At 42.6% G+C, this 22,957-nt stretch overlaps 2 long non-coding RNA genes across 2 annotated transcripts; both read left to right on the top strand.

Annotated features, from left to right (window-relative positions):
* Nucleotides 1-644: 644 nt before the first annotated feature.
* Nucleotides 645-1,944, top strand: LOC109531872 (uncharacterized). The gene is made up of 2 exons (XR_002171265.1): nt 645-1,213; nt 1,697-1,944. It is a non-coding gene; the product is annotated as an uncharacterized LOC109531872 (long non-coding RNA).
* A 998-nt stretch (nt 1,945-2,942) lies between these two features.
* Nucleotides 2,943-20,078, top strand: LOC109531871 (uncharacterized). Its single transcript, XR_002171264.1, has 3 exons — nt 2,943-3,300; nt 19,480-19,633; nt 19,776-20,078. It is a non-coding gene; the product is annotated as an uncharacterized LOC109531871 (long non-coding RNA).
* The last annotated feature ends 2,879 nt before the right edge of the window (nt 20,079-22,957 follow it).

The following is a 22,957-nucleotide window of genomic DNA, read 5'->3' as shown; positions in this document are numbered from 1 at the left end:
GCCCCGGCCCCCCTTCTCTCTGTATCCTGAACTCCACACTTGAACATACTGGAATTCATCATATTTAACCATCTCGATTGATCTCGCAATGAGGCCCAAAGTCTCCCTCTAGTGGTAGAATCGTTGCACCTACAGTTCAGTTGTATTTAACTTGAGACATTTTTTTAATCTTTCAGAATTTGGTGAGCTATCGGCCTATATTTTAACCCTTTTGCACCCTGTAACCCGAAAACATAAGATGTCCACTGTAGTAACCGCTGTCCCCGAAATTTTGATCATTAGCTGTAAATTACATGTAGTATCTAAAAAAAAAAAAAAAAAGTGCTAAAAATAAATCCACTTTTTTTTTTGTTTGTTTGTTTTTTAATTGGTGTCAAAAAGACGCTTAAGTCATCTCTGAATGGGAAATTTCCTTTCGGAAAGTTTCATGCTTTTTTTTTTAAAGTGTGTGAAAAATCAAAGTCCATAAAAAGGAGAAATTTATGAATGTTTCAAATGGACAAATAACAGCCTAGTGAGACTTTCATTCGTATATGAACATTGTGGGGCCAGCTTGGGTGTGTGCGTGTACAGTCTTTAAAAGGAGGGGGAAAAAAAAAAGCACATTGGGCACTTTTCGAGAGTCAAATACGAAAAAAAAAAACTGCTTACTGAGGCTGATTTAATTGCATTTATTTGTTTACTGTATTTCTTCAGGGCCAGTTGAGGGGAAGTGGTCCATAAAATGTTTGGAGGAGAAAACAGCCTTGACCCATAAACTGTCCACTGTAGTGACCATTATCCCCGAAAGGTTTCATCTAATTTTTGTTCACTTTATGCCCATTTGGAATTTCAAATGCACAGTAACAGCCCTTTGAGGCTAAATGATTTCTCATTTTTATTTTCTAATCTTGGGGAGAGAGGTTGGATTTTGTCTCAAATACTGGGAGGGGAGCTCATAAAAATCCGGAATATCATGTTATCAGGTTACAGGGTGCATGAAAGGGTTAAAAGGGGAAAATGTAATCATTTCTTTGATACTTCTGTCGATGTGGGTGTTTCGTGGCTCCAAATCAGAAAAAAAAAAAATTGTCGCGGTCATATGAGGTACGATTCGCTTTAAACTGATTGTGTTGCAGTTTATCAAGGATGCACAACAAGTAATCAATCCACTTCCTGACTCCCTGAAAGAGGAGGTCTATCAGCATCACATCTCCGTGTTCATCATTGACAGGTAAGCGAGACGCCATTTAGGTATCACAACATTAGGTAGCGACACTGACAGCTCGTCATTTCTTTGATAAATAAATCAAGGCGGACGTTTAACATGGCGGCACACGCTCGGTAAAAAGATGAAATAATCCAGGGCATGAGATGGAAATGGGGACACCCGAAAAAATCCTTTTGATGCTTTTCTGTGAATTAAGACTCAAAACATAAAATCTTTTTTTTTTATTAATCCTTTTATGCACCCTGTCACCTGATAACGTGCTAAGATGTCCACTGTAGTAACCGCTGTCCCCGAAAGGGTTAATTGAAGAAAACCTCACTAAGGTGTTTTCATGAGCCGCTCCGGGAGTTCTGAAAATCTCGGGGGTACGTCCGCCCCTGTTTAGGATTCGACTGAGTACTTTCGGATATTTAACATGTTTCTATTTTTTTTTTTTTTAACAGAATTTTTGTGATTCTTGGTCTGATGTTGTGCAAATCTTACGAGGTGATGAACCTCCTAACATTGAGACTGCCGAGTGGGAACTCGTTGGTTGATTATATACAGTGTGAGCAGACGCGCTTCCAGGGAGTCGAGACACAGAGCAAACTCGAAAGGAGCCGATATGAAAAAAGGTGGAGGCAGACGGAGACGTTTGATGAGCTGTTTGAAGGTCTTCACCGCCCACCCCCCCAATCCCCAAACATATATAATTTGTTGTTGCTGTGGTGGAATGAGACATGTCCAGCAGCAAGTAAAAAAAAAAAAACATTGCACTACAAAAAGGATCCCTGAAGCGATCCAAGGCAAAGGACTCGCTAGTCGACAAAATAATTCAAGGTGGAATTCTACTTTCCAGATGCTTGAACTGACATTTTCCATCCAGCTGAAAAAAAAAATCCCTTTGAACAATAGATTCTTCTCATCTGCACCTCAACCACTGTTATTATATGGCTCGTGAATAATTTAGGTATTCCTGCTTTATTTCCTGGTTTAAAAAAAAAAAAAAAAGAAAAAAAACTACCAAATGTGCAACTGCAATAAATCATGTCTGCGCTTTATTCGTGCAATGTTGTTGTTTACGCCCAATGTTTCTGCCTCGCTCAGAGTGTTTTACACTTCATCAGATTATGGCTAATGTTCCATGTCAATAAAGTTTGTTTTCCTTGCATGCTGTTTGTTTGAACGCTCTTTTTTTAATACTTATGAACCAGAATAATGCGGGAAATGATTAATGGTTGCTTAGTGAATGTCAACTTCCAGAGCTGTGGAACCCGCAAGATATCAAATATGTCAAAGTATTTGATAAAAAAAAGGTCGTTATTTAAAAGGATTATGATTGAACTATATATGTATTTAATATTCTTGAGAGGCGAAGAATTTATAATTCAATAGGATTGAAGAATAGGGTGAAGTGCTGATTGGTCCGAGAAAAAAAAAATATGGCCGCTCAGTGATGTCAGTTTTGGAAGGTGGACCCCAAGGGATTTAAAATATTTATTTATCTGACATGATAATACACCAAAGGGATTTAAGATGTATATTTGTATGACATGATTTATTTTATTTTGCTTTAATTCACTCAATATTCATTTTAAAGTCGTCATTTGAAATAACTTTATTGACACTAACACAGGACGTTGAGCTGATTGGCTGAGACACTAATGACGGCCGCGACTGCACCTGACTGGTCCAGCAACAGCTGCTCAGGTGACAGGCGACCGGCCGTAATTGTCATCCGGCACTACGACGTCGTTTGTCCAGCGTCGTCCTTTTTTTCACCGTGTTCAACCCGGAAAAAAAATACACGAAACACTAAGGCAGTCGCTTACAAGGAATTCAATGAATAAACACACAAAGAGAAGTTAGAAGAGTTATGTGTCAACAAATGAGCACACATCAGGAAAATGGACTCTTTGTCGAGCCAAAATGCAAAACGTGAATGAGAGGACACGTCAAGACTCGCCATGAGATTTTAAAACATTTTTTTATTCCTGTCATGACTTTTCCAAGTGTTTTCGCTCCCCCCTCGAATGTACCGAAAAGGATAACCTATCAAGATGATGAGAGAAAGAGATAAGAATCACCGGCACCGGACGCTGTCGTCGAAGGTAAGACCTGCCACGAATGTTTGTTTGTTTGTGTTAATGGCTGCTGTTATTTATGACAGAAATTAGCTATGCGTGACACTACTTTAACCACTATTCTAAAATACGATGTGTTAACTGTTTCAGTGTTTTGAATTTAAATGTCATATTTGGAAAGTGCTTGTTGAAGTCAATGGTCTGTTATGGGCGTGACTGACAGGAGAGTCGTCCAATCACATTTCCCCCTTTTGGCCACTGTCAAGAAAATGGATTCAGATATGTTATTTTGTTGTGTAAATCAAACGATTACAGTGTTGTGACTGTGACAATGAGCTTTGCTCTTTGTTCCCTTTATTTGGTCACACAGGGCTTGGCTTGTTTTTGTCTCTATAAGCTCGAGTTACTCAGCTACACTTTTTGGTTTTCTCTCTATAAGCTTGAGTTACTCAGCTACAGTTTGGTAGAATGCTAAGTCTTCGATGGCCTGCTGCATCCATCATTGCTCTCTGTGTTCTACTTAGAATTTTTTGCATATAATGACTTTTACATCGTCACTTTTGTCTCCCGTCCGCTTCTGGCTCCTCATGTGACATACAGGATATTTCTCCAAGCAGCACAAATGACATTTGGCTGGTCGCGATAAAGCTTTGTCAGCTCTTCCAACAGTTTTAGCCAAGGACTCTGCCAAGGTCACAGGGTTTTCTTTCTTTCTTTTGAAGTAACAAAAGCCAGACTTTGGTGTGGCCAGACAAACGTGAATGACTGTAATCGGATCGAGCCACTTAATGTGTCAAGACAAATCGGCGTCTCACTCACTCCGGGCCTTCTGTGACGGACAGGTAGCACTCACAACGCAATTTGATCACTTAACAGCTCGACTAGGTTCAGTTACATTATTTGTAATTTTTCTGTCCATGTTTAAAAGGACAGTCGAGGGATGTGGTTTTTCCCTGTAGCGTTGCTAAAAATGAGCGGAGCGTGACCTCTCTCCAGTCGGGCACGTAGGGGGTTTACCTTTTCATTACTGCTGCGTTAAACCTCATTGACCTTTTAATGGGTGTCATGTGGTCTCTGCAGATACGACCGGAGGTGGGAAGAGTAGCCTAAAATGGCCGTCAGGCAATTAAAAGTAGTCTTCCGAATATTATATTGTTGCGATTTGGTTTCGTTCCGCCAAAATGTGAGTTCCACCGATTTACATTTTTATCTTCGGTTAAGCCGCAGTGCCTAACTTTTTCTCTAACCAGGTAAATAAAAAGTTGTGATGGGGTCAGACCCGGCTGTAACTTGGTGCTGTTGTTTTGAATCGTAGTATCAGAAAGTAGTAAAAGTGAACATTTAATTCAAACCAGCTCTTATATTGAAGTGGACATTATCACCAACAAACAAGGGAGACTCTCGTGAAAGTTTTTGCCTGTCCTCTTTGTCCTCTCGCTTGTGCCCTCTGAAAAAAAAAATTTACACACATACACACACACAGACACACACACACACACACACACATGCACCGCGCCGCCCTGACAAGTTACATGATGAACGCATCCGCCGTGATTTATAATAACTCGCTCTGGAGCGATACCATTTCGGGGAGAGGAAATTGAACAAACAGGCACGCGTTATCTGTCACCAGACGGACCGAGTTCAAGTTCAAGAAGCTGCCTGTCAAGTACAATTGACTGCACAGCTGATATATTAGACCTTAATGGCAGCCCAGAGGGGGGGAAAAAAAAAAAAACACGCTCTTAACGATTGCCATGTGAAGGTCCCATAGAGGGGTTTAGTGCAAAAGTGAAACGAAAGAAAGACGCGACTGGCGACTTTATTGATGACTCGGCAGTCTATAAATGTGAGTGGAACAGATGGAATATCACCTGAGCCGCCCCCACATTCTCCTTGCTGATTCCAATATCGAGAACCGGGGCAGCTTTGGCGTTGGAGCGACGGAAGCAAACCACTTCACGCCATCGCCTTCGATCGGAACGATCGGCGTAACGAGCCGCGCCCGACTTTGGCGCCCTCGGTGTGCGAGCCGGTACGTATAAAAACGCTCAATAGCCTTTAGTTTGATGCCATTTATCTTGGCCCGTCCTAAAAAGCATCAGCATTCATCGCTGTAACGTCATTAGCCGAAAAGTATTTTTGCCCGTAATGAATCCGTTTGGGGGTTTCATTTCCATGTAAATGCATTGGCACTGCGTACATGATTTGTCAGCATCTCATTTGTTGAAAGTAGACAATGATGTATTACACTCCGTCTCTCTCAAACTGGATTGTTTTGGGACTAATACTGTACAATGCAGATAAAAAAAAAATCGAAATAAATAAATAAACTGGATCTCGAAACTTAGTTGCCGAAGATACTGGAAGATATTTGAACTAATTAGGCAGATTGGGACTGCGTCATTCCAACTTTGCAAAACAGGGAGCCTCAGGAGACAGCGATTGTTCTTGGCGAATAATTAGCCGTCTGAAAAATAACATGACAGCTGTGTTGTAGTAAGAAAATGAGCATTTTTTTTTGTTTTTTTTTTTGGCTCAAGAGCCACACGTGGGTTTCAAAACGAAGTCAATAAATCTGTCACCGCTGTGACAAACCCAATTCAGTTGAGTATCGCGGTTGTCATTTGTGCTTGGTTTTGCTCCTTTTGAAGGTGAAGTGTTTTGAAAATCAGTTTCAATAAGTTGCCTACAACGTCATGTCCTGCCCTGTGAGTGTAAGCGAGCGAGGTTCAGAGGTGTGGTTGCATTCTTCAGTCCAGAGACAAGCGATACATCCCAGGATATTTTTAGCGCCTTGTGGCCTTTTTGTCGAATCAATTGTTTTCATTTATTGTTTTGTAATGCCGTTTTTAATTGTTTTATTTCCATGTTTGTGAGCAGTTCTGCATGGCCTTGCGCTGAATAAATAAAGCTGTATTGAATTGTCTTGCATTCTCTTGAGCGTAGCTCCATCTAGTGGATGCCTAGCGCAACCGCAGCCACTATTGTAGCTTCTATTCTATGCGCCTAATAATGCAGTCCGCCTTATATGTGAAAACCGTTTTGAAATAGGCCATTCATTGAAGGTGCGCCTTTTAATCCGAAGCGCCTTAAAAGTGCAGAAAATACGGTAAATAAAAGAGAAAAAAGCCATCTCACAGCTTGCCTTGTTCCTCCGTGATTCGTTGCTGCCAGACCGACCCTGACTGTCCGTGACCCGCATTAGGCCCCTGTCACGTCTCTTTCTCAGCGCAGACGAATTGAGTTTGACTCGGGGGGCCTCTTCTTGCCGTGTATCCTCTCGGGCCTGAATTAAAAAAGGCGTCGGCGCGATGTTGACAGGAATACGTTTATCGGGGATTGGCTCTCCTTTCAACGGCGGGCGTCTCCGGCTGGACTTGGCCATCGTTTGCCTTGTCTGGCCCGGCTCATTGATCTCTGCATCGCTTGGAGTGGAAAGTGAGGCACCTGGCTGCTGCTGCTGCGCATAGATCCGATGCTCCAAGGTCCTGAGCACAACTAGACTCAAGTAAAGCAAAATAATAATCATAAAACAAAATGTTGACATCAAAGTTTTGAAACGTTCACGACACAACAACTTCACAAAATTCAATCAAATAAGTCAACATCAGTCAGCAAGCTGTCAATCAGATGACAATAACAACGCAAACAAATCTGCGGCAATATCACTTCAACTTTTCGGGTTTCATGAAACAATATCTAAACATGTGGACTGCACTTCTTCCGCCCTGAAAATATCTTGACGCTCTGTAAATAAGTTTAAAAAAAAAATCATTTTAACCCTTTCATGCACCATTGATGGTAACCCGTAACCTGATAGCATGCTAGGCTCTCCACTGTAGTAACCGCTGTCCCTCAAAGGGTTAAAAATAAAGCCAACCGCCCAATCAAAATTACCAATCAGTTTTCTCGTTGTTTTTTATCCGAATTGCAGACTTTGGGATTTGAAAATTGCGACGTTGATTTGAATTCAATTAATTGCTCAGCCCAGATGAACACAGCTGGGATAGAGCCCTGGCGCTAACCGCGAGGAATTCACCCCCCGATAAATATTCACATTGCCTAAATCAGGGGTGTCGAACTCATTTTTTTCGCGGGCCACATTAAAGTTACCATTTCCCTTAGAGGGCCGTTATGGCTGCGAAACCATATAAAGAAGTCAAGAAGACTGGTTTATTCAACTATAGTTTAAGTTACTGTAATGAGGGTTTTGGTTACAAGAAAACTGACAATGCATCTCTTATATATTACATACGAAAGTTTTGGTCCAAATTTTAGCAAGAATCATAGAAGTCGACATGTTTGATTTGCTGTCGTGGGCCCAATAAAATGATGTGGCGGCCCAGATCTGGCCCCCGGGCCTTGAGTTTGACACCAGTGGCCTAAATGACGAATCCCGAATAAATGTTATCCAATGTCAACCTTCAATTTCATTCGACAACATTACCCTCAAAAAAAAAATAAATGTTCGCTCCCGGACATAAAAAGATTGCCAGTCGGCAGCGGTTCGCCGTTTCGAACATCTGTCGAATGGTAACAGCAGGTCGGGCTTCTTGTTAAGCGTTGCCGCAGTGTGATTCTAAACATAGATGCTAATTAACGCATTTAATCCACGGAAATCATTTTTTGACGCAACCGGAAGGATAATTAACACCGTATTTACCCGTCCTCCACACGAACGCGTCGTATAAATTGGAACAAATGGTGTTCAGAGGGGGACGCAAACAATTCGCCGCCTGTGTCCCTCTCGCTGGAATATCTCTGGAATCGATCCGCCGCCATCCAGAGCGTGAATCTGGACGTAAGCCCACCACACACACACACACACACACACACACACACACACACACACACACACACACACACACACACACACACACACACACACGCACACACACTCACGCACAAGCACATCAGAACGCCATGGCTTTCAAACAGCGGAAGCTGCCAGACGTGCGGCTGAAGCCGTATTGGAGGACCTGCTGTGACTAACAACTTTCGGGCAATATGTCAACGCGGCCTTGACTTTTTAAGCACAAGTAAGATTTTCTTTCCCCCGTCTAGACTTCCCCGTGAAAAAAAAACAAAACATAAAAACGCTGAGCAAAAAGATTGGAATTGCTAAACGATTCCGCGGCGCACCACCACCGAGCAGAGATGTTTCTCACATCTCTTGTTTCTTAAAAAGGTGCATCGTGAAGTCACCGGAAGGCCTCAGATGTCATGTTGACTTGAAACGGAACATTGGCACTGAAATGATGAATCTTCAGCTTCGAGAAGAGAGCGGCCGAGGGCTCTCGGGCGCTTTGCGTTGCAATCACTCCCCCCACCTTCTACGTCCATCTCAAACGCATTATTAATGCTCACCCGAGCTAATGATACAGAATGTCCTATTCACGGCTGAAAACGCCGTCTTCAGAACCCCACCCCCACGCCGCACATCTCCGCTTTGCGCGCCTATGTCTTCATTTGCAAGTCATAGATCCGTCTCTCGCCACGGTGCTGCTGAAAGCCGAGGGCTGATGGCACAACTTCATGTGAGTCGACACGCAGGCTTCGGCTCGGGGAGGATCAAGGCTTTTTTCTTTTTTTAAAAAAAAAAAAATATCACGGAAAGAAGCCGCCGGATTCCCAGTGATAAAGTCAGCGCGCAACCCGAGCCGCTTCCCGCCAGTTCTTTCCGTGCGTTTGGTGTTGAATCAATTATCCAAACACAGCATCAGATGCTATAAAAGTGTATTGATCCCTGTAGGGGCATTGGGGCTGCTGCACAAGCAACACTGATGCTGTTTGGCATGAGAGGGGGAAACAAGAATACAATATTATAGCGGCGAGAGGCGCCTGCCACGGAGTAAGAAAATCAGCGCGCCGCTCGGGTGAACGCATCCAAAACAAAACGGAGCAAAACGAACATCTTGATGTGGATAAGACGGGCGCGTATGGCGCAAATTCTTCTTTGTGGCACATCGACGTCTTCCTTGACAATCGCGCCATGTTTTTGCGGTTCAGCAAAAATAAATAAATAAATAGATAACACATTGCCGTATATCACAGCCGGAGCCTGAAAACCAAATCCAGGTCACAGTTTTCCGAAGCCCTTAATGGCTTTGTGTCAGGTGAAGAGTCGCCGACAATTTTTTTTTTTTGAGTAGCTGGTGCCTAAGGAAGACAGATTGGTCATTTTTAGTATTTATTCTCAATTTTGACCCCCCCAAAACGCAAACTGTATGAGTTTGGAGAAACTGGTTTCAAAGCACCTTCAACCAAGTTTGGATCTTGAACGGTATTCAGCTGCAGACTTGATTATTCCTCTGGTCAACAAAATTTTTGAAGCAGAGATGCTAGTAAACTTTTCCAAATAATATTTTTTGTTGTTGTTGTTTTTTTGTGCATATTCTGAATATGTGCCTTTTTTTTTTAAATATCAGGCCCAACAGGTTTGCATAATGTAATTTGTAAGATCGCAATATTTCTGTATTTAGGGTTCGGTTCAGCAACGGGTGGAATTTTTTTGGAGCTCAAATTTAACAGCAAAAATGAAAATATCTCAAAAACCCGATTGCTTTCTGAAAGCAGTGTCAAAAATAGGTCTCAGGACACGCAAAGCCATCTCTGATTAAAATTTGCCGTTTTCCTGTGTTATCAGGGCTCGGCCGATTAACCAGCAAATTTTTGTTATTGTTGCTGATTTTTCCGATTAGTTTTTTGTGAGTTTTGTTTGTTAAACTAACACATTAAAAAATAGTGGAATTCAAACATCCCTCCCCACCCAGAAATCGGATAAATTGATTATCGGGATTTTATCGTGCCAAATATCGGACTTGGCATCGGCCTAAAAAAAAAAAAACAAACAAAAAAAAAAAAACATCCGTATCGTTCGGGCCTTAATTATTATCGAAACTAGAAACCTGTTTCAGCATCCAGATCAATGTTCCTGCACATACTTGTTTGTGAGCCAAATTATCCGCCTCCGCTGCCTTCCAGGGGCACGGCTCATTTCTAATCACACCGAAAAGGGGACTTTTTGAGCGAGATGAATTGCATCCCCTGAAACTCTGGCTGCGTCGCTCTCGTTGAGGACCCCTCGCCTCACCACCCACCCAGCCATCCCCGGAGGGTATCAGTTTAACCCATGTAAAAGCCCCAAAATGACTGCCAGCAAGGGGAGAACCATGGCCAACAGCCTATCACGCAGGATTCGAAATTACGCCAATGGTTTTCTGAAGGTTTTGGAGTTTGACCGTGCGCCGCTCTTTCTTTTTTTTTCGTGCTTTCCCCCTGCTGCTTGGCGCACCACGCCTGAGTGGATGCTGGATCTGACAGGCCGGAATGGCGGGATTCCCGCATGGCTGACCTCTTGAGGTCGGAGGTTGCCGTGTGAGCGGCACGGAGTAGCACACGGCACGCCCTCGCCCGAGCTGCTCTTCTTTTGCGTGGGATCGTCTTTTCAAAGGGCGCTTGCATCCAATGTCAGTACTGCAGATGCGGAAGGCAGTCCAGACGTCCTCGTGCACTTTTAAGAGCAAACAAAAGCCACGCCGTGCGTCCCTCGCAGTAGGTCTCGCACAAGTAACCCCCACCCTCCCCCCTGCCGCCTCTCGTCTATTTTTGCATTCCGAAGCCATGGATTGCAAATCCGAGGCCTGAGGTCACGCCGATTGAGATGGAAATGAGTTTAGGACAGGCGGAACGGTGTCCGCTAGAACTCTCCGAGATGTGTTATTAAGATGATATTCACACTTGTGCTTTATAAAGCCCTCCCCTTCCCAGTGTCATCAGTCAGTTACATAATCTCAACCCCCTCGTGCTTTCTCGTCTCCTCGCATGGCTGACCGCGGTATCGGCGAAAAATAACATTTTATCCACACCGGGGCTTGTCAGGAAATCGTTTTGGCAAAAAAATCAAAAAATATTCGGCAGTATGCAGCTTGGACAGATTGCAAGGGGGAAAAAAATGCACAGGGATCAATAGCCTCTTGGTCATTTTCCGAGTCGATTTTCTTGGTCCAATTTATTTGATATCAGTAAGGAGCCCACAAGGGCAGCGGAAGAAGCTAATGACCGAAAATGTCGTGACATATCGCTCGCTTGAGAAGATTTTTTGAAGGAATCCAGCAATATTTAATATGGGGGCGTACAATATTCACATATTGATATGTCGTAAGGATGAACAAATGTTTCTTGGAATGCAGATCAATTTATTGCCTGTGCCTGTTGAAAAAAAACAAAAATAATAATAAAATACATGGCACGAGGACCATCAAAAGTAGTATTTTCCGCACTATAAGGCGCACCTAAAATCGCTCACCGAAAATGTCGTGACATATCGCTCGCTTGAGAAGGATTTTTGAAAGAATCGAGCAATATTTAAGATGGGTGCGTACAATATTCACATATTGATATGTTGTAAGGATGAACAAATGTTTCTTGGAATGCAGATCAATTTATTATGTAAAATAAAAATAATAAAATACATGGGACGAGGACCGTCAAAAGTAGTATTTTCCGCACTATAAAGCGCACCTAAAAGCGTTCAATTTTCTCAAAAAAAATCCGATGCGCCTTATATGTGGATCAATAACCCGATTTCTTGGATTTAGTATTTTAAATGTTCTATAAAGCGCTTTGTTACAACTTCGGCGGTTGTGAAAGCGCTACATAAATAAAGCTGAATTGTATTATATTCCCTTTAGCATAGCTCCATCTAGTGGATGCATACCGCAACAACTATTGTAGCTTCTATTCTATGCGCCTTATAATACGGTTTTGAAACTCGTCATTCATTGAAGGTGCGCCTTATACTCCAAAGCGCCTCATAGTGCGGAAAATACAGTCATCGTATCTTAAATTGCAATAAAAATCAATCGGCCCATTTTATGTGCATCTGTGTACTTATAACCTTCCTGATAAAAGAGATGATGTCAACCTTTTCCACTAATGAGAAAGCTGTCTTATATTGTTTCAAGGTGAACGATTCAACGTCGCAGTTGGCCTTTTTCTAATTTGTTGTTCTCGCCGTTCTTTGTGCCGGCGCCGAGTCAAATATTGGATTTAATCGGGTAATATGAGTGTTATTATTCCTTTCCAAGAAGGGAAGTGGCAAACATAATGCAGTCATTAGAAAATTGACATTTAAACTTTGATGAGGTCTCATTATTGATCTTTTCAAAGTTATTTTGCACTCCTTGTTTTTTTTTTTTTTTTTCCCGTCACTTGTCAGAAGCATCCATTTTTGTTAAATCACGCTGGGCTAATTCATCCATTTGCATTTGTTTGTTTGCCGCAAACCCGACGACGCCCTTTTCCGTTCACGTTGTTTGCAAGGTCAATTTACATGTCGAGGAACAAACGGTGAGTTTGATTTTATGTTCGAGACCATCTGTAATCAAACTTTTTTTTTTTTTTTTTTTAATCGAGGATGCCTCGCCAAACACTGCACGATCTGAAATAAACGGATTAGAAAAACAAATGATTTCTCCTGAGGTAGTTTGCATTTATCCCAAGCAGTCTGCATCGAGTTATTATGTACATTTCCAAATGAGTTTATGTGCTGCGTACCCGCACGTTCATACTTAGAAAGAACATTTCCCCCGCTCTGAGATAAGACTCCAAACAAACTTATTTGTTTATTGTGATGGATGACTTCATTTTGTGCAAGTTGTGTTCAAAGTGCTGAGTCGGGCTTTTGTTTGCCTAATGCAGCTTGTTTAGCTGCAAAAGACTCAAAGACGGCCAAGCTGGAGATGTTGCATTCATCATCGCACCGCAAGACGACTCGCACCAAAGACCGAGCTGAGGAATTAGCATACATTTGGCCCGTGTTCCCATCTGAATCATCACTCCGTATTGTAAACATGAATATTTTTTTTTGGCACCTTCTCCACTGGACTGCATTTTTTTGTGCTCAGTGGAGTATTTTTGATTTATTTATTTATTTATTTTGCATGGTAGCTAGCTAGCTCACTTATCGCGGTTAATAGGGACCAGAACCGGTCACGATAAGTGAAAAAAACGCCCAATGGTTTGCCCAATGGAATTTTTGTGTCAGTATGTGGGCACCAGCATGTTTAAAATATGTCAACAGGATTTATACTTTCCATATTTGACACAAAGAATATAGCAGTACACATTTACTTTCATTTGTCACGATAAAACCTCTTACACGAATGTAAGTTGAGGGGTTCGTTGTTTTTAGTGGATGGCTCTACTTTACGAACGGCAAAAGGAGAGATGGAATCCTTTAAATGCAGTTTTATTAAAAGGGGGGGGAGGAAAAAGACGTCTGCACCGCAGCACGTTCGAGAACACAACTCTCAAAACTAAAATCACTTCCTGCTTCTCTTACTTCAACAGCCAATCAGAACCTATCAACATAAAAACATGTCTAAGCAATTATTAAAAAGAACAGAAGATAATTTAGGTATGCTTAACATGAAATATGATGCTGAAACATAAAATGATAATAATATAACATGAGCTTACACTAATTAGCATTCGTCAGCATTGCAGTAAAATGATAATAATATAACATAAGCTTACACTAATTAGCATTCGTCAGCATTGCCGTCTGAGAGAGGCGAAGCGACTTGTCTTGTTGGCTCGCACTTGACGCTCTGACGGTGTAGCCTTAGCGCCTGGCCAGCTAGCGCCTGGCCAGCTAGCGCCTGGCCAGCTAGCGCCTGGCCAGCTAGCGCCTGGCCAGCTAGCGCCTGGCCAGCTAGCGCCTGGCCAGCTAGCGCCTGGCCAGCTAGCGCCGCGCAGCCGACGTGTGTTTATGATAACGCAATTAATCGATATTGAGGAAGAGGAGGCAAAGAGCGAAGCCCATTCACCTTCCCTCTCACTCGCTCTCTCTCCATCGCGCTCGTAGCAAACACAACGCTAAGAGACAGTTTGCCGGACAGTCAACAGCTTGACGAGACACAAGGGAAGGCGCAGTGGTTGCTATTATTCCTTCCCGGCGTTCCGGATTTTGCTGCGGTATCAGAAGTCATCCGCCGCTTTGTCTGTGCTTGGGTCCACCTGTCCTGTCACGACCAAGGCGGACGGAAAATGTGTTTTTATCGTGACAGCCGTGTTAGCTTGCTTTATGTCGCCCATATTCTATCGCCTAGCCGCGGCGTAATGCGTCGAGGTTGAGCGCGGTCGCGGGTGACGATAAGCGCTTTACCTGTGGCCTCATGTCACAGGGCGCGTTGATATGAGCTGGGAGAAAGGTAACAGAGGATGACAAGCAGCCAAATGACTTTTTACCTGTAACCGATATCCGAGCGGAGACAAATAATGTCGACGAATAGGACGGCGGAGATGGCGCGTTTGGCGATGTGGTCGACCTTCAAGCGCGCGGCACGCGTAATGTCTCTCCGTGATGGGGCTGTCAGACGCTTCGCGCTTGGCCTTATTTACCTCATCACAAAACATACGGTTTTGCTTTCGCAGCGATGCAAATATGATGAAACGCGCTGTGGAAAAGCCATCAGATTGTCGTAAAGTCTTCATTTGCATCAAGGAGGTCCAAACTTTTCCCACTGAGGGCGACGCATGGGAAAATGCAAGGCGGCAGTGGGCCATTTCGTTTTCTTTTTGCGAAACGAAGCCGATAAACAGTGGCAGCTCAACTTAAGTATATGTTTTAGAGGGGCGCAGGGGTAAGCAACCGACATTTGAGCTTTTCAGTTTGTTGTTGATGGCAAAGCGAAAAATTATTAGTGATTGTGTGAGAACTGAAATGAAAATTCATTTTAATATTTTGAATTTGATAAAAACATATCTACATTCAACCTTTTTCAAAAGTGATGCTATCTTTCAACATTTTCTCATTAACCTTTTAAAATGGATGGTATTTTTCATGTATTATTTGAGAATTCATTTTTTTAAAAAATATTTTTAATTTATTGTATTTATTCTACAAATATATTGGTAATGCTATATTTTATATTGCACTTATATTGAACTGTGTACAATTATTTTCTGAAACATTTATTTTGTGCAATTTCTCTCTCCCCCCCCAATTTCGCTGCTGTAGCCTGCAAATTTCCCCACTGTGGGACAAATAAAGGTTATCTTCTCTTAAAAACGTGGTGGGCCAATGAAAAACGTGCCGCTTGCCACAAATGGGCTCCGGGCCGGACTTTGGACACCCCTGATTTACATGGATTTTTTTTTTCCCCCTCCCGTAGACTTTAAGACCACTCATCTCAATTATGTCCATTCATTACAGAAAGCCGGTCTTTATCACTCGGCGCCTATTAGAAAAAAAAAAAATGACCGCGGGACTTTCCCAGCCAGACAAGGGAAAAATGCAGCGAATCAATTCTGCATGTGCTGATTAAATTTAAATACAGAGGTCAAGAGCGCTCATTATTTGTCGTAAAATATTTAAATGGAGTTAATATTTCATACAGCCATATATGAATTAATTCCAAAGGAAAATGTTAGCACGGAATAAAATGCATTAAGAGCCAAGTCAGCGAGGTGATGCTTTTTTTCATTTGGCTATGCAGAGGCTTTTTGCATCCCAGGTTGCCTCAGTGTCAAAGTGACTCATCGAGAGTGTACACAGAAAGTCTAACCGCTGCTCTTCCCGGAATAAAAACAACTTCAGACGTGAATGTTTCTATAAGGCCGTGTCACATTTTCTCCATATGCTCTTCCATTTCTACTCTCTGTAGGTGTCATGGCTCCGTATAGTTATTCATTGTGTGTGGCAGTTGAGGTAGCTCGTCAAAAGATTCACAAATAAAAAATGTATTTCAAACACTATAGCTTAAAGCTGAAAAGAAACATAGAGGAAGGTGAATATTCTTTATCCACTCTTAAAAAAAAAAAGACCTAAAATATTACTGCAGCTAACTGAGGAGTTGTGACCGTCTCAATGTAGAGCCAAATGTTCGTATTATACTGCCCCCAGGTGGCCATAGAGCGCGCACACAAATAATCACAATGAATGAATCATGACAGATGCTTTTTAATTCCCTAAGTAGCATATATTCGTTCATATTTATTCTTCATATTTATACTCATATAGAGTGCTAAAATACATTACAAAATGTTTTTTGGGGGGGGCGGGGCTTGGGGCTGGAATGGTTTCATCCGAATTTCATCCAGTCCAGTGGAGAAACACGATTTGAATGTTTTCATTATAGCTCGAGTCGATTGATTGGTGTAATTATTGATTTATTTTGAGGGCGATGCAAATTCCAATATTTGGAAGAATAAAATCAAGGTCGCAGATTTATTTTTATAAATAAATATATAAGTTGAAACTTCATGTCATGCATACATTCGTTCCACACAGGCTGATGCGTATCAAGTGTTGATTCATTTTAATTTACATCTGAAAACAAATTTTAAAAAAAAAATCTGTTTCTCAGAAAATTAGAATGTTGTAAAAATCGTATGCGACACGAGGGGTTTCAGCTGCGGCGTTCCTTGAATAAAAGACAGCGTCAGAAGCCTGGGCTCAAGACAAAAAAAGGACTGGACTGCTGCTGAGTGGACCAAAAGCAATTTTTGCGTTTCCTTTGGAAACTGGAAGTCTGGAGGAAGCGCTGGGTCACAGAATCCACGTTGCTTGAGGTCCAGTGTCAAATTCCCACAGTCAGTCATGGTTCGGGGTGCCATGTCATCTGCTGGTTTTGGTCCTTTTGTGTTTCCTGAAGTCCAAGGTCAACGCAGCCATCCACCAGGAAATTTTCCAGAGCTCCACGCTTCCTGCCGCTGACCAGTTTTGTGGAGTTGCAGATTCCATTTTCCAACAGGACTTGGCACCTTCACACAGTGACAAAGCTATTCAGTACCTGGATGTAAGGACCATGGAATTCTTGTTCTTGACTGGCCAGCAAACTCGCCTGACCTTTAACCCCTATTATTTATTTCTTGCTTCTTTTTTTAAATTTTTTTAGTCTGTTTGAAAAAACATGGACCGTGTCTTTTTTTTTCAAACTATTATCAAAGCAGTAATATCAGCCGGCCGGCCGATGAATCGGCTCCCCCGCGTTTGCGCATTGCAGTGGCGCGGGCATCAAAGCAGCTTTCTAATAAATCCATTTTGGTGTCCAAAACAGCCCCGAAGCAGTCTGAAGGCGATTTGTTTTGATTTTGTGTGATTAAACAGAAAAATCAAAGGCCGGACGATTATTTTTCTCCATCCTATCAGGACAGCGTATCGCAACGAGATAGGGATGCACCTGCGTCAACAAGTTAATTGCCGAAAAGTAATCATCGACTCGCATTCATCGATCATTTGCAAAACAGATGATCTCCGAAGGTGCCACAAGAAATTCTGGATGGAAAACCAGAATATGTCGGCCTCCTGCATATACGGATAAGACAAGACGAGCCACGCGCGGCGAGCAGCGGGGCAAGTCTCCTCCGCAGCGCGATTAGTTCTGCTCCAGAAACACGGAGAGTGACGAGCTAATCGGCGTCGCGTCGGCGCTGAGCGAAGGCCTCTCTGAGGAACCCGAAGGAACAGATCGATGATCCGCCGGCCCGCCCGCAGACAGCCGGTGATGCACGGGCGCCGTCGAAAAACAATGTCAACATGACGCATGGAGTCACGCGGCTGCGAATCGAGTGGCGTCTTAATCTTAACGACACGATCGAGACGTGGCAGTCTTCTTTACTTTTTTTTTGGGGGGGGGGGGACCCATGTGGTGTCTGTTGGATGTGTGTGTTACGTGTTGATAAACACTCGCTCTGTTGTTAAAAGGTCAAAACTACACCGAGTCACATTATGTGGTGTCACACTGTTGACATCATGCCTCCATCACGCGATCCCACACAAGACTCGATTTTTCTCGCTGCCGATATCCAAGGTTGAAGCAGATTTGGGGTAGAGCGCACTCGTCGAGATGAAAAAGGAGACTAATTGTCATGTAGGATTTTGATTGATTTTGAAATCATGATTGATAGCTTCAAAGAACACCCGGAAAAATAAATAGTAACCAACTAAAATAAAAAAAAAACAAAACAAACAAAAAAAAAAAACCGAAAAAAAAATGTCCACATTTCAGCTTACAAGAACTCAATATTTCAAACTGGGGGGAACAAAACAACAACATGGTTTTCTCTATAATCTTAACCTGGTGAGCATATTTTTGATATTTCCAGAGTGTAAATGGAGCAAGTTAAATTTCCGACCATTTCTCGAGGCTTGAAATTGCCTCGATTTCTGATGCATGATGAATATGTCATTTGTTGCTTTCGTTCAAGTGATCTTGTCCTGGAAATGTTGTTGTCCATGTTGATCTTTCTCGGTTTGGCATTCATACTGCGTTGTTTTTTTTTTTTTTTTTAAATAACACATCGGAAATTATCAACAGTTAGTCAGTACTTGAGTAATGTCCTCACGGAGTACTTTTCTCTCTCTCTCTCTACATATACAAAATAATAATTAATAAATTAATGGGGACAAATTTTAAAGTGGCCCTTGCATCCTGCCATTTTTCTGTTTTTGGCCCTCAATGAAAAAGTTTGGACACCCCTGGCCTAGACTAGACCCCAAACTTTAGCCTTGGGTATAAAGTGGACTAATCCAGATGAAAGCCACAGCGTGACCCTGCAGTTAAAAAAAAAAGAAAAAGCGAGTCCATTTGAAGTCTGCTCCTTCAGATTATTCCCGAACAGAAGAACTGACACTTCGTTGACTTTTTAGATTTTTTTTTTTTTTTTTTTTTTTTCTTGGCCTTGAGGGAGAACGACTCTCTGTCTGTCCGGCACGGTCATGCTCTGGGGGCTTTTCGTTGTGCTTTTTTTTTTTTTTCTTTTTCCCTGTTCACTGGATTAGTTGTGCATTTTGCAAGACTCTGCAAGCCGCGGCGCTTGTTCTCCCTCAGCGAGCCTCAGGGGGTGGGGTTGGGGGGGGATCTCCGCTACGCAGGGCACGGGGCCCCTCGCATGCTACGAGGACACCTCTAAGCATGCTCCTCCGTTGGACTGCATGTCTCGGCCTGCCGTATGTCGGCCGGCGAGCCATACAAATCGGGTTCAAAGAGCGTCTCCTTATGGCCGCGCGCCGTCAAAACAGTCGAGCGAGACATCAGTTTTGATTGAAAGCAGAGGTTGCGCTTTTGTCGGCTGTTCCTTTGCCCTTCCCGTTTCTGATGAATTTACATGCCGCCTGTGATTTCCACTCCATTTCTTGTCTCTCGTCAGGAGATTTACACCACTATCTTCATTTATTTTCTCTCCTGTCCTTAGATAACCTGATCCCCGCCGTGCACCTCCCCCCCACCGCTCTCCAAATTTCAAACTGAGTGACTCGTTGAGATGGACGTAATGAGACAGGTTGGGAAGAGGAGGAGAAAGGAGAGCAGGCCCACGAAGGAGCGCAGCCAAGGTGAAAAACAATCAGGTGAGGCTCCGCGGCGACTCCCGGGACGCCCGACGCAACCAAAGACATGACATGATTTTCGCCACCGACAAATGACTTTTTTACCGCCAGTCAGCTCTCGTTTGCCTTCTCACCGTTTTTACATGTTTTGGTTTGTTTTCAGGCCCGTCTTCGTTTGCTCGGATGCAAGTTTGATCATCCATGTGAGTAATATCTTTTCTTTTTAGTCTGTGACCTTTTCTGTCGAAGAAAGTACGCTAAACTGTAATCAAGGTGATGGCGCGTGTGGAAAATGGTCACTGGATTTTACCGCCTCCAAATGAATTGGTTCATCCAACATGCCGCTGACTATGATTACTTTGAGATTTAATTTCGCGACAGGGCAAAATAAAAGTGGAACCAAACTATTTTTGAAATGAGGTTTGGGCAGGAGACATTCCATTACTTACTTGCAATGTTTTGTGGTTTTAGATTATTACTCAGATCATTCTGTTGAATTGTCTGGGATTTTTTTTCATTCTGGTTACGGAAGTATTTTGTAGTTTTTGTTTTTTTTTTCTAAAATGCTTTATTTTAGTTATTTTTTTTTTTTGCAAGTGCAAGATTCATTTTAGTTTCATCATTAGTATTAGATTTATTATTTTTTTTTTTTTTAAGAAAAGAAACATTTGTCGAGTTCAAGACAAAACAGGTTATTCAGTAGTCTGTCATGAAATAAATTTCAAATCCTGACTGCTCCACTTTCCGTCTTCCGTACAGTCTTACAGTCAGACTGAAATGAGTACATTTCAAATAAACACAGAATGATGGAAACAAAGAACATTTAGCTTTAACATCAGTTGTAGTATCATCATCGAGTTAAAGGCAAGATGTACGTGAACGTGTTTTATTTTTTGGCATTGAATACATTCAGTAACTTAAAGCTCATGCTCAGAAAGTATTTTTCCACTCCTCTCTCCCCTGCCCCTCAGCAAAACCCTATTTTCCAAAGTTTACCCGAACCTCACCACCCAATTTCTGAACTTGCCCTTTCGAGCAAGCCTTGTGGAACCGTGCGCTTTGATTACCTTCTGCTTAACACTTAAGCCGCTGAGTAATTGAGTGGATATGAGTTCGCGGTTAGAGGAACTTAATTTTTAAATTTAATTTAATTTATTTATTTTAACCGTGTTGTGGTCGACCCCTCGGCGGAAGATTACGTGAAGTCTGCAATCGATGAAATGGATTTGGATTGATGTTATTGGGCCTCTCTGAGGGTCATCAAATCGATGTAAAAGTTGTCTTCAGTGACGCCGCGCTGCACCTTCAGCGAGTTAAAAGATCTCCAGTGATTTCCTACGGAAATTCGCTATCAAGCCGGACTATTTATTTATGTGCGGCAAACCGGAGTGGTGATGGACGTTTTTTTCACGCATTTTCTGTACTTGTGAAAGTACAAACTATTGCTAACTCATTAGAGAACGAATAAATACCCCCACTCCACACCTCCCGCCCCCTCTCCAGCCCCCCCGCAGTGCATGACATTGTGAATATCATTGCAATTAACGGCCTTTCATGGTCACATTTTTTCCAGAGGTTCATTATCACATTTTGAGCTCCACTCTTCGTGGCCTTCCCTTCCAGGCGTTTCTTTGTCTTTGCTTTTTTTTTTTTCACACATTCGTGTGATGGTGGCAGAGCGATAAATTGCAGCAGGCCGGCGATTTGCCATGTAAACCCGTTCGGAGACGCGCCGGGGGCGTCAATCGCATTTGCCACGACGGCGGTTAACAATCCGCCGTAAGAGGCGACCGGGGCAAGTCGAAGTCGCGTGTTCTTCTATGCGGTGAAAAATACAAATACATGATGTGATTAGGGGGAAATAACAATACCGGCGATAACCTACCCATCGGGGGCTTTTGTCTCAGCATTGCTCAGAAAGCTTCGGTGACGCTAACTTTTCAGAGTTCGTGCAGACTCCCACAAATGAATTTCATGTGTTTATTAGCATGTCACGACTTTGTGTATGTGCGGTGTGAGCAACAGTTTCAGGCCCCGCTAATTGGGCAGTCGGCCACGCATTTTTTTTTTAGCCTCTTTGGATTGTCAAATGCTTTTAAGTGCAACATGGAGCCTTGACTCTAATTGGACAGGCCCGGAATTAAAGGAACTGGCTCGAACAGTGCATACAATTGAGAGGCAATTGTTTTGTTGTCATCCATTTGTGGATCATTAGCTGGTGTTGCTTGGCCGCTGTGTGCATCGAATAAAGCTGTTGTCATTATTAAGGAACAGCAAAAATAACAACAGTCACGATATGATGAATTTTTGCGTCGTGTTCTAATTTTTTTGGTGGGTCTGTGAGCATATTTTTGACAAATTTAGAGGTTTGAATTGGTCTTGCAATCCTGTGCTGCCCTTTTTGATTTCTTCCCAGTTGTCTGTCTTTTTTTTCATTCTGTTTTTTTTGCTTGTGCTGTTTTTACTTCAACTTGGCACCGTGAAAACTGTTTGGAGTTGCATTGGGTTTTGGCCTCGAGACAAATTTTTGCTGGGATTTGAGGGCATCTCACTGAAAACGGACAGCAATCTTCAGCAAGCCCACAGGATGGCGAGAGATAACTTTGCACATCGCTCCCTTTCTTTTAAGATTCCGTTTTACATCAAATACTTGTGGATGCATCATTCAGAAACACGCAGTGAATTTTCTGCTCCCAAGCGATCACGTGCTGTGGATCTAAAAAGTCCACACACCCCTGTTTGAATGCCCGGGTTATGTGAGACCAAGATAAGCCATTTCACGTTGTACGCCATGATTGTAACCGAGAACATGTCCGACTCCTTTGAAAAGAGCGAACTCGTTTTGAGCCAGTCAGTAGAAATAAACAACGGTGTGTTTGCAGAAGTGTGCACACCCTCTTCCAACCGAGCATGTGATTAGAATTGGCAAGTCAGAGTCAAAACTTGTCACCAGCCACCATTTAAAGGCCCTGATTAAGCCCAAATAAAGTTCGGATGTTCTAGTCGGCTTTCCTTGACATTTTTCATGCTTTCAAGCTGAAGCCGAAGGGTTGATGCTAACATTGCTTTATATTTGGAAGTGTTTGTAGTCCAAGCCACAACAATGTGTCTTATCTCAGTTTTTATATCAGGAAAAAAAAAAGCTGGCATTTGAGGATGGGTGGGTGTGTAGACTTTTTATATCCACTCTATCCATTATACAGCCTCGATATGAAATCCAGTATGTCTTGTCATATTGCAATTGAACCAACCAACTGAGCTCGACAGGAAGCAAGTGCTTGTTTAAGTCTCCTTGCTTAACGACTGTCACCTCCTGTGAGATTTGCATGCACCAATCCCCCCCCC

This window comes from Hippocampus comes, unplaced genomic scaffold, assembly GCF_001891065.2.
Source record: "Hippocampus comes isolate QL1 unplaced genomic scaffold, H_comes_QL1_v1.1 scaffold196, whole genome shotgun sequence".
NCBI lineage: Eukaryota > Metazoa > Chordata > Actinopteri > Syngnathiformes > Syngnathidae > Hippocampus > Hippocampus comes.
The sequence above is the reverse complement of the archived record's forward strand: the minus strand, read 5'-3'. Positions and strand labels throughout refer to the sequence as shown.